Source organism: Phyllobates terribilis, unplaced genomic scaffold (genome assembly GCF_046119375.1).
Source record: "Phyllobates terribilis strain yellow unplaced genomic scaffold, ASM4611937v1 Scaffold_13__5_contigs__length_258822181, whole genome shotgun sequence".
NCBI classification, from domain to species: Eukaryota; Metazoa; Chordata; class Amphibia; order Anura; family Dendrobatidae; genus Phyllobates; species Phyllobates terribilis.
The window spans coordinates 183,459,821-183,472,409 of NW_027362773.1; positions in this window are offsets into that span (position 1 = coordinate 183,459,821).

Consider the following 12,589-nt stretch of genomic DNA (forward strand, 5'->3'; position numbering starts at 1 on the left):
TATAAAAGGTGGGCACCATCTTAGTTCAGTGCAGAGAAGTCTGAGCAGAAGTGACAGGGAGCAGGGGCTCTGCATGAGCTCTGCTCCAGAGGCGGGCCTAGTAACAGAGGCCCAGGCCTGAAAGAGGGAGAAGGAAGGAAGAGGAGTGGAGAAAGCTCCAGGATCGAGGAACGAAGGGATCCCAGGGGTGCGGACGGGCGAGTCGCCACCGCACGCCCGAATCCACCTGCGTGGAGGGGTCAGGCCAAAGGGGGAGACCGGTCCTTGAAACTAGTGGAGGCGGGAAACGACCCTCAGCTAGAAACCGGAGGCTGTGACATTTTATGTGGCGCAGCCCCTCACTACATCCACTAGGAAGGCACCACATAGGGTAAGGGAAACTGGCACCAAGTTTACCAAAAGGAGGCCCGAGGCAGCCGGACAGAAGGGTTGGTAAGAAAGGCCAGACAAAGGACACACAAAGGGGGTCCTGTGAAGCGCTCCAAAGTTATCTGGGAGTTGTCTGAGCCCCTCACCTGGTGAGCACAGTACGACGTGGGCAGCCGTTACCTGCAGAAGTGGTCTGGATAATAAGAACTGTGAGTAAAGGCCCTGGACTGCTTCACTGACTCCGTGTCGTTACTGCTGCTGCCCTGCACCATCACCCCCATCCTCCGCATACACTGCCCTGAGGCTATACTCCTCCCATGGGGAGTTATGCTACGCTCTGCTGCACCCACAACACCAGCCTCAGCGGTCTGGCCTGCAGCGGCGGTTCACTCTGACCGCAATCCACGGGTGGCATAGTCAGATTTTTAAACATCAAAACTACATAAATAGTTCCGCCACTGGTTTGACCGCCCTGAGCCACGGAACCGGGTCGCTGCCACGGAGACTACAACCACCAGCATCCACCAAAAAGGGTCCGGCTCCGGGTGTCCCAAGGCCCAGGGGGCGCATCAGAACATTTTCATCACCTTTCATAATCACCAATGGGACAAGGCAGGGATGTCCTCTGTCCCCTCTCTTATACATCCTAGTGACGGAGCACCTGCTCTCATCAATTCGCCATAACCCCAATATTAGGTGGATTGAGGTGGGAGGCACCGAGTTCAAGTCCTCTCTATTTGCTGATGATGTCCTAGTATATATCACTCAATCACATATATCCATCCCTGCTGTTATGGCTGAAATAGATCACTTTGTTACATGGTCAAATTTTAAAATCAATGCAGCGAAGTCTGAGGCCCTCGATGTCTCCCTCCCCAAATCCATACAGGATTCCATCCAGTCCAACTTTCCCTTTGCCTGGCCCTCACAGGGTATCAAATTCTTATGAATTCCTATTCATAGAGACCTCTCCCGTCTATGTTATCTTAATTTTGGGCCCTTTATTGAACAACTCCATACAGACCACGGTTGGCAAGTTAGAACTGTAAGATTCACTACGTGAACCACTGGTGTTTTGTGGAAAAGCACATCTACACTGTGTTCCAAATTATTATGCAAAAAGTGTTTAGGAGTGATAAGGGAAGAATTTGTTTGTTTGTCAGTTAAACTCATTGATGGTGATGTGTGTCAGGGCTCTTTATATCACTGTAAGCAAATGCAGACACCTGTGCTAATTAGTTTGGCAGGTGTGTCCAATGAAAGGCAAGACTACTTAAGAAGGCTGTCCCACATTATTAAGCAGCCTACATTTTCTGCCAAAATGGGAAAGAAAAAGGATGTGTCGGCTGCTGAGAAGCAACAAATTGTGGAGTGTTTAGGTCAAGGCATGACTACAATCAACATTGTGCGATGATCAGGATGAAGTGTCTTGGCAATCAAGAAGTGTGTAGCTGATTCACAGTACACACGTGTGCGTGCTGATAAGGGCAAATTGAGGAATCTTTCCTACAGGCAATTACGTCAGGTTAAACGAGCAGCGGCAAAAAAGCCTTGTCATAGCAGCAGACAAGATTTTGAAGCTGCTGGTGCCTCCAACGTCCCACGAACAACAAGATGCAGGGTCCTTCAGAGGTTTGCAGCTGTGCGTACGCCATCCTGTTGACCTCCTCTATCCACTTCACACAAGCAGAAACGGCTCCAGTGGGCCAAACATTACATGAAGACTGATTTCAAAACTGTTTTGTTCACGGATGAGTGCCGGGCAACGCTCGATGGTCCAGATGGATGGAGTGGAGGATGGCTGGTTGATGGACACCCCACGCAAACACGGCTACAGCGCCAACAAGGAGGAGGTGGAGTAATGTTTTGGGCTGGAATCATGGGGAGAGAGATTGTCGGCCCCTTTAGGATCCCTGAAGGGGTAAAGATGAACTCCATAATGTATGTGGAGTTTCTCAAACAGCACTTCCTGCCATGGTTCAAGAAGAAGAAACGTGTATTCCACAGCAAGATCATTTTTATGCATGATAATGCACCGTCTCATGCTGCACATAACACATCTGCATCTCTGGCTGATATGGGCATAAAAGGGGACAAACTTATGGTGTGACCCCCATGCTCCCCTGACCTCTACCCCATTCAGAACCTCTGGAGCATCATCAAAAGGAGTGTCTATGATGGCGGGAGGCAGTTCACATCTAAACAACAGCTCTGGGAGGGTATTCTGTCCTCATGCAAAACAATTGAAGCAGAAACCATCCAAAACCTGACAAATTCAATGGACGAGAGAGTTCAGAAGCTCCTTTCGAACAAGGGGTCCTATGTGCAAATGTAACATCACCTAGAATAAAGTTTTGACTTGAAAACTGTTTGATTTCAGTTTCTAATAACCTGCTAATGCTTATACTTTCAAAAATGACCATTTTTTGGTCTTTATTAAAATGAAAAGGTTGATCGTAGAGTGTGGGGGATCTAAGAGTGTGGCAACCCAGCAGTCAGGATTACTTTGAATTCTGACAATCCGAGGGTCATGTTGCAGGTAGTGCAGCAAGAAGGCACCCATGTGTTTTGCGCATCCAGGAGCACCAAGTCCCTGTTGTGTTGGTGGCGAGGTAACAATCATGCTTCCTTCCTCTGTCCTCTTCCCCCAACCTCGCACAACAGAAATGTGATCAAGGTCTCCCTCATCTTATGAGTCTTCCATCAGTTCGTTCTACACTTCTTCCTGGGCTCCTGCACCTTCCTCACTAGTTTGGCTGCTACCATGCGCCCTGGTAAAACCGTCTCCCCCACCCTCACATGCCTGCCTCCTTGGTGCTGCCGACCGTCTGGACCTTGCAGATGTTAGCCCTTCCGCATAAAACACCTCCTCCTCTACCTCCTCCACCTCCTCTTGTGCCACCACCTGACTCCGAATTCTGTTTAACATGTGCTCCAGCATGTAAATCAGCGGAATAGTCATGCTGATAATGGCATCGTCAGCACTAAACATCTTCGTCGCCATTTAAAAACTGTGCAGAAGGGTGCATAGGTCCCTGATCTGAGACCACTCCTCCAGCGTGATTTGCCCCACCTCTGGATCTCGTTGGCCCAGGCTATACGTCAGAACGTATTGCACCAGGGCTTGTCGGTGCTGCCACAGTCGCTGCAACATGTGCATAGTTGAATTCCACCGGGTAGGCACATCGCATTTTAGCCGGTGAAGTGGCAGTCCCAACGACTTCTGTAGAGATGTAAGTCGCTGAGCTGCGGGATACGAACGGCGGAAGTGAGCACACAGCGACCGTGCCCTCTGCAGAAGGCCATCTAGTCCGGGATAGTGGGCTAAAAATTGCTGGACAACCAGGTTCAACACGTGAGCCATACAAGGCACGTGTGTGACATTGCCCCGGCGAAGGGCCGCACCCAGGTTTGCAGCATTGTCGCACACGGCCTTCCCTGGTTTCAGGTCCAGTGAAGACAACCATTCATGAAATCAGTTCTCCAGAGCTGACTCACATTTCCCAAACATTTCAAAGTAAAAACCGCCTGATGACGTTGAGCCCTACTGCCAGCATAGTAAGGAGGTGTGCAGGATCCCTTCTGCGCAGTTAGAAAGCTTGTGGCATGACCAGACAGGCTTTGGGTTCAGGTGGAGGACCGAGAGGAGGTTGAGGAGGCAGAAGCAGTGGAGGAACTTTGAGATAAAGAAGATTGACGCACAACTCGTGGGGATGGCAAGACTTGGACAGCAGCCCCTTGTCCTGCTGTCACCATAGTTACCAAGTGCCCAGTCAGCGACATGTAACGCCCCTGTCCATGCCTTCTCGTCCAAGTGTCTGTGGTGAAATGCACCCTGTCACACACAGAGTTTCTCAAAGAAGCGGTGATGTTGTGTGCAACATGCTGGTGGAGAGCAGGCACACCTTTCTTTGAGAAGTAGTGCGGACTGGGCATCTGGTACTGGGGCACTGCGACGGACATAAGGTCTCGAAAATCCTCTGTGTCCACCAGGCGGAAAGGCAGCATTTCTGTAGCCAAGAGCTTGAAGATGGTGAAATTCAACCTCTTAGCTTTCTCATGGCTAGGAGGAAATGGTCTTTTACTTGTCCACATCTGAGGGACCGAGGGCTGGCTATTGTGCTTAGACGGGGTTGAAAAGGGTGTCCCCGGCAAACTGCCGGTCTGTGAGGAAGATGCAGGCGGACATGTTAGGTTGCCTTGATCCAAAGGTGGTGCTATCGATGTCGGACAGCGCTCAACACCAGCTGGTGTTACCACCTCCAAAGAAAATGATGACCTGCCAATCACGCTGGCTGTTGCGGGTAAAGAGGTGGCAGGTCTGCGTCCCAAAACAGGTGTGACTGCTGTCCCCCCAGTCACAGAGGATGAAGAGGCCGCGGATGCACAAGATATGGCAGATGGTGGTTGGCCCGGCCGGCTAGGTCGCATTGTAGCACAGTGAGCTTCCCACTGCAACTTATGCTTCATGTCCATGTGCCGGTTCATGCACGAAGTACTCAAACTATGTATTTTTTGGCCTCTACTTAGCTTTTGCTGACAAATGTTACAGATAACACGAGTAGGGTCATCTTTATCGATCTGAAAAAATGCCCAGGCTATACAAGGTTTAGCAACCAGGCGACCTGAAGAGCCACCATGACTTGTGGTGAGAGGCAGAGTTGTGTTTGAGGATGCAGTTGTTGACGTGCTTCCAGTACTACGTCTCTGTCCAGGAAGGCGCAACCTGACCACGTCATCACTAGCATTCTCCTCCACCTGCTCTGCTGACCTCATCTCTTGGCTGACTGTGGGTTGACAGTAAGTGGGATCTCCAACCTCATCATCATCACCCTGTGCGTTATCACACCCGTCGTCCTCAGAGCCAACCTGTTCCTGCCCTGACAAAAAACTAAAGTTGTCGCTCCAATCAGGTATTTGAGTCTCATCATCGTCTTCCTCATTGTCTCCACCAACAGGAGTTACAGTTTGGGAATGAGGGTCTACATTATGGTCAGAACCTTCAGCGTCTGGTCCTGGATCCAACTCATAAAGATTCTGGGCATCAGTGCAGATCATTTCCTCGTCTGGATTCACAAAAGCGCTGCAGACGACCTCTGATTCCCAGGCTATAGTATGAGTAAACAGCTCTGCAGACTCAACCATCTGTTCTACCTCATACTCAGACGGGCAGCTGGAGATTTGGGTGCTGTGAGGAAGCAAGTGCGATTGGGGTGACACCTTTGAGGACTGGAGTATTTGTGATGTTGAAGTTGATGTGGAGGAGAGCCCACTTAAAGGAGCACTTGATATCCGTTGAAGCACCTGCTGTTTTTGTGCCTGATCTGGAATTTGTAGCGATTGGCGTGGCCGTAAGAAAGGGATCTTATCACATTGTCCGCTAAAAGAAGTAGACATTTTAGTTTGGCTGGAAGATGGTCTTTCTTCTGCAGATGTTACTGTAGCTTTAACACCTACCCCACGGACACAAACTTTTTTCCCCTTACCAACACGCCTATTCCCCTTTCCATCAGCAGCAGACCTTTTTCCACTCATTTTGGTGGTTAACTAATTCACAACTCTGGAGTTGCTTGCACAAAAAAACAATGGATGGGAACCGAGCAGAGCTGAGTGGCCAAACTGTGGTATTAGGCCAAAACTATTGGCTGGGTTAGATGCAGAAAAAAATTATATTCAATTTGCAACTTGATGGAGGTCAGTATAGATGGACTAATAGAACAAGTCCCACACACAGCTAGAAGACCAAATATTTTTTCAGAGGTAGATGCAGAAAAAAATTATATTCAGTTTGCAACCTGATGGAGGTCAGTATAAATGGACTAAAAGAACAAGTCCCACACACTGCTAGAAGGCCAAATATTTTTTCAGAGCTACATGCAGAAAAATATTATATTCAATTTGCAACCTGATGGAGGTCAGTATAGATGGACTAATAGACCAAGTCCCACACTCAGCTAGAAGCCCAAATATTTTTTCAGAGGTAGATGCAGAAAAAAATTATATTCAGTTTGCAACCTGATGGAGGTCAGTATAGATGGACTAATAGAACAAGTCCCACACACTGCTAGAAGGCCAAATATTTTTTCAGAGCTAGATGCAGAAAAAAATTATATTCAATTTGCAACCTGATGGAGGTCAGTATAGATGGACTAATAGAACAAGTCCCACACACAGCTAGAAGCCCAAATATTTCTTCAGAGGTAGATGCAGAAAAAAATTATATTCAGTTTGCAACCTGATGGAGGTCAGTATAGATGGACTAATAGAACAAGTCCCAAACACTGCTAGAAGGACAAATAGTTTTTCAGAGCTAGATGCAGACAAAAAATTATTTTGAATTTGCAACCTGATGGAGGTCAGTATAGATGGACTAATAGACCAAGTCCCACACACTGCTAGAAGGCCAAATATTTTTTCAGAGCTAGATGCAGACAAAAAAATATTTTTATTTTGCAACCTGATGGAGGTCAGTATAGATGGACTAGTAGAAAAAGTCCCACACACTGCTAGAAGCCCAAATTTTTTTTCAGAGGTAGATGCAGAAAAAAATTATATTCAGTTTGCAACCTGATGGAGGTCAGTATAGATGGACTAATAGAACAAGTCCCACACACTGCTAGAAGGCCAAATATTTTTTCAGAGCTAGATGGAGATACAAATTATTTTAAATTTGCAACCTGATGGAGGTCAGTATAGATGGACTAATAAAACAAGTCCCACACACTGCTAGAAGCCCAAATATTTTTTCAGAGGTAAATGCAGAAAAAAATTATATTCAGTTTGCAACCTGATGGAGGTCAGTATAGATGGTCTAGTAGAAGAAGTCCCACACACTGCTAGAAGCCCAAATATTTTTTCAGAGGTAGATGCAGAAAAAAATTATATTCAGTTTGCAACCTGATGGAGGAAAGTATAGATGGACTAGTAGAACAAGTCCCACACACTGCTTGAAGGACAAATATTTTTTCAGAGCTAGATGCAGATAAAAATTATTTTTAATTTGCAACCTGATGGAGGTCAGTATAGATGGACTAAGAGACCAAGTCCCACACACTGCTAGAAGGCCAAATATTTTTTCAGAGCTAGATGCAGACAAAAAAATATTTTTAATTTGCAACCTGATGGAGGTCAGTATAGATGGACTAATAGAACAAGTCCCACACACTGCTAGAAGGCCAAATATTTTTTCAGAGCTAGATGCAGAAAAATATTATATTCAATTTGCAACCTGATGGAGGTCACTATAGATGGACTAATAGAACAAGTCCCACACACAGCTAGAAGCCCAAATATTTTTTCATAGGTAGATGCAGAAAAAAATTATATTCAGTTTGCAACCTGATGGAGGTCAGTATAGATGGACTAATAGAACAAGTCCCACACACTGCTAGAAGGACAATTTTTTTTTTTCAGAACTAAATGCAGACAAAAAATTATTTTGAATTCGCAACCTGATGTAGGTCAGTATAGATGGACTAGTAGAACAAGTCCCACACACTGCAAGAAGGACAAATATTTTTTCAGAGCTAGATGCAGAAAAAAATTATATTCAATTTGCAACCTGATGGAGGTCAGTATAGATGGACTAATAAACCAAGTCCCACACACTGCTAGAAGGCCAAATATTTTTTCAGAGCTAGATGCAGACAAAAAAATATTTTTAATTTGCAACCTGATGGAGGTCAGTATAGAAGGAATAATAAAACAAGTCCCACACACTGCTAGAAGCCCAAATATTTTTTCAGAGGTAGATGCAGAAAAAAATTATATTCAGTTTGCAACCTGATGGAGGAAAGTATAGAAGGACTAGTAGAACAAGTCCCACACACTGCTAGAAGCCCAAATTTTTTTTCAGAGGTAGATGCAGAAAAAAATTATATTCAGTTTGCAACCTGATGGAGGTCAGTATAGATGGACTAATAGAACAAGTCCCACACACTGCTAGAAGGCCAAATATTTTTTCAGAGCTAGATGGAGATATAAATTATTTTAAATTTGCAACCTGATGGAGGTCAGTATAGATGGACTAATAAAACAAGTCCCACACACTGCTAGAAGCCCAAATATTTTTTCAGAGGTAAATGCAGAAAAAAATTATATTCAGTTTGCAACCTGATGGAGGTCAGTATAGATGGACTAGTAGAAGAAGTCCCACACACTGCTAGAAGCCCAAATATTTTTTCAGAGGTAGATGCAGAAAAAAATTATATTCAGTTTGCAACCTGATGGAGGTCAGTATAGATGGACTAATAGAACAAGTCCCACACACTGCTAGAAGGCCAAATATTTTTTCAGAGCTAGATGCAGAAAAATATTATATTCAATTTGCAACCTGATGGAGTTCAGTATAGATGGACTAATAGACCAAGTCCCACACACTGCTAGAAGCCCAAATATTTTTTCAGAGCTAGATGCAGAAAAAAATTATATTCAATTTGCAACCTGATGGAGGTCAGTATAGATGGACTAATAGAACAAGTCCCACACACAGCTAGAAGCCCAAATATTTCTTCAGAGGTAGATGCAGAAAAAAATTATATTCAGTTTGCAACCTGATGGAGGTCAGTATAGATGGACTAATAGAACAAGTCCCAAACACTGCTAGAAGGACAAATAGTTTTTCAGAGCTAGATGCAGACAAAAAATTATTTTGAATTTGCAACCTGATGGAGGTCAGTATAGATGGACTAATAGACCAAGTCCCACACACTGCTAGAAGGCCAAATATTTTTTCAGAGCTAGATGCAGACAAAAAAATATTTTTATTTTGCAACCTGATGGAGGTCAGTATAGATGGACTAGTAGAACAAGTCCCACACACTGCTAGAAGCCCAAATTTTTTTTCAGAGGTAGATGCAGAAAAAAATTATATTCAGTTTGCAACCTGATGGAGGTCAGTATAGATGGACTAATAGAACAAGTCCCACACACTGCTAGAAGGCCAAATATTTTTTCAGAGCTAGATGGAGATACAAATTATTTTAAATTTGCAACCTGATGGAGGTCAGTATAGATGGACTAATAAAACAAGTCCCACACACTGCTAGAAGCCCAAATATTTTTTCAGAGGTAAATGCAGAAAAAAATTATATTCAGTTTGCAACCTGATGGAGGTCAGTATAGATGGTCTAGTAGAAGAAGTCCCACACACTGCTAGAAGCCCAAATATTTTTTCAGAGGTAGATGCAGAAAAAAATTATGTTCAGTTTGCAACCTGATGGAGGAAAGTATAGATGGACTAGTAGAACAAGTCCCACACACTGCTTGAAGGACAAATATTTTTTCAGAGCTAGATGCAGATAAAAATTATTTTTAATTTGCAACCTGATGGAGGTCAGTATAGATGGACTAAGAGACCAAGTCCCACACACTGCTAGAAGGCCAAATATTTTTTCAGAGCTAGATGCAGACAAAAAAATATTTTTAATTTGCAACCTGATGGAGGTCAGTATAGATGGACTAATAGAACAAGTCCCACACACTGCTAGAAGGCCAAATATTTTTTCAGAGCTAGATGCAGAAAAATATTATATTCAATTTGCAACCTGATGGAGGTCAGTATAGATGGACTAATAGACCAAGTTTCACACACTGCTAGAAGCCCAAATATTTTTTCAGAGGTAGATGCAGAAAAAAATTATATTCAATTTGCAACCTGATGGAGGTCACTATAGATGGACTAATAGAACAAGTCCCACACACAGCTAGAAGCCCAAATATTTTTTCATAGGTAGATGCAGAAAAAAATTATATTCAGTTTGCAACCTGATGGAGGTCAGTATAGATGGACTAATAGAACAAGTCCCACACACTGCTAGAAGGACAATTTTTTTTTTTCAGAACTAAATGCAGACAAAAAATTATTTTGAATTCGCAACCTGATGTAGGTCAGTATAGATGGACTAGTAGAACAAGTCCCACACACTGCAAGAAGGACAAATATTTTTTCAGAGCTAGATGCAGAAAAAAATTATATTCAATTTGCAACCTGATGGAGGTCAGTATAGATGGACTAATAAACCAAGTCCCACACACTGCTAGAAGGCCAAATATTTTTTCAGAGCTAGATGCAGACAAAAAAATATTTTTAATTTGCAACCTGATGGAGGTCAGTATAGAAGGAATAATAAAACAAGTCCCACACACTGCTAGAAGCCCAAATATTTTTTCAGAGGTAGATGCAGAAAAAAATTATATTCAGTTTGCAACCTGATGGAGGAAAGTATAGAAGGACTAGTAGAACAAGTCCCACACACTGCTAGAAGCCCAAATTTTTTTTCAGAGGTAGATGCAGAAAAAAATTATATTCAGTTTGCAACCTGATGGAGGTCAGTATAGATGGACTAATAGAACAAGTCCCACACACTGCTAGAAGGCCAAATATTTTTTCAGAGCTAGATGGAGATATAAATTATTTTAAATTTGCAACCTGATGGAGGTCAGTATAGATGGACTAATAAAACAAGTCCCACACACTGCTAGAAGCCCAAATATTTTTTCAGAGGTAAATGCAGAAAAAAATTATATTCAGTTTGCAACCTGATGGAGGTCAGTATAGATGGACTAGTAGAAGAAGTCCCACACACTGCTAGAAGCCCAAATATTTTTTCAGAGGTAGATGCAGAAAAAAATTATATTCAGTTTGCAACCTGATGGAGGTCAGTATAGATGGACTAATAGAACAAGTCCCACACACTGCTAGAAGGCCAAATATTTTTTCAGAGCTAGATGGAGATACAAATTATTTTAAATTTGCAACCTGATGGAGGTCAGTATAGATGGACTAATAAAACAAGTCCCACACACTGCTAGAAGCCCAAATATTTTTTCAGAGGTAAATGCAGAAAAAAATTATATTCAGTTTGCAACCTGATGGAGGTCAGTATAGATGGACTAGTAGAAGAAGTCCCACACACTGCTAGAAGCCCAAATATTTTTTCAGAGGTAGATGCAGAAAAAAATTATATTCAGTTTGCAACCTGATGGAGGAAAGTATAGATGGACTAGTAGAACAAGTTCCACACACTGCTTGAAGGACAAATATTTTTTCAGAGCTAGATGCAGATAAAAATTATTTTTAATTTGCAACCTGATGGAGGTCAGTATAGATGGACTAAGAGACCAAGTCCCACACACTGCTAGAAGGCCAAATATTTTTTCAGAGCTAGATGCAGCCAAAAAATTATTTTTAATTTGCAACCTGATGGAGGTCAGTATACATGGACTAATCGAACAAGTCCCACACACTGCTAGAAGGCCAAATATTTTTTCAGAGCTAGATGCCGAAAAATATTAAATTCAATTTGCAACCTGATGGAGGTCAGTATAGATGGACTATTAGACCAAGTTTCACACACTGCTAGAAGCCCAAATATTTTTTCAGAGGTAGATGCAGAAAAAAATTATATTCAATTTGCAACCTGATGGAGGTCAGTATAGATGGACTAATAGAACAAGTCCCACACACAGCTAGAAGTCCAAATATTTTTTCATAGGTAGATGCAGAAAAAAATTATATTCAGTTTGCAACCTGATGGAGGTCAGTATAGATGGACTAATAGAACAAGTCCCACACACTGCTAGAAGGACAATTTTTTTTTTCAGAGCTAAATGCAGACAAAAAATTATTTTGAATTTGCAACCTGATGTATTTCAGTATAGATGGACTAGTAGAACAAGTCCCACACACTGCAAGAAGGACAAATATTTTTTCAGAGCTAGATGCAGAAAAAAATTATATTCAATTTGCAACCTGATGGAGGTCAGTATAGATGGACTAATAAACCAAGTCCCACACACTGCTAGAAGGCCAAATATTTTTTCAGAGCTAGATGCAGACAAAAAAATATTTTTAATTTGCAACCTGATGGAGGTCAGTATAGAAGGACTAATAAAACAAGTCCCACACACTGCTAGAAGCCCAAATATTTTTTCAGAGGTAGATGCAGAAAAAAATTATATTCAGTTTGCAACCTGATGGAGGAAAGTATAGATGGACTAGTAGAACAAGTCCCACACACTGCTTGAAGGACAAATATTTTTTCAGAGCTAGATGCAGATAAAAATTATTTTTAATTTGCAACCTGATGGAGGTCAGTATAGATGGACTAATAGAACAAGTCCCACACACTGCTAGAAGGCCAAATATTTTTTCAGAGCTAGATGCAGCCAAAAAGTTATTTTTAATTTGCAACCTGATGGAGGTCAGTATACATGGACT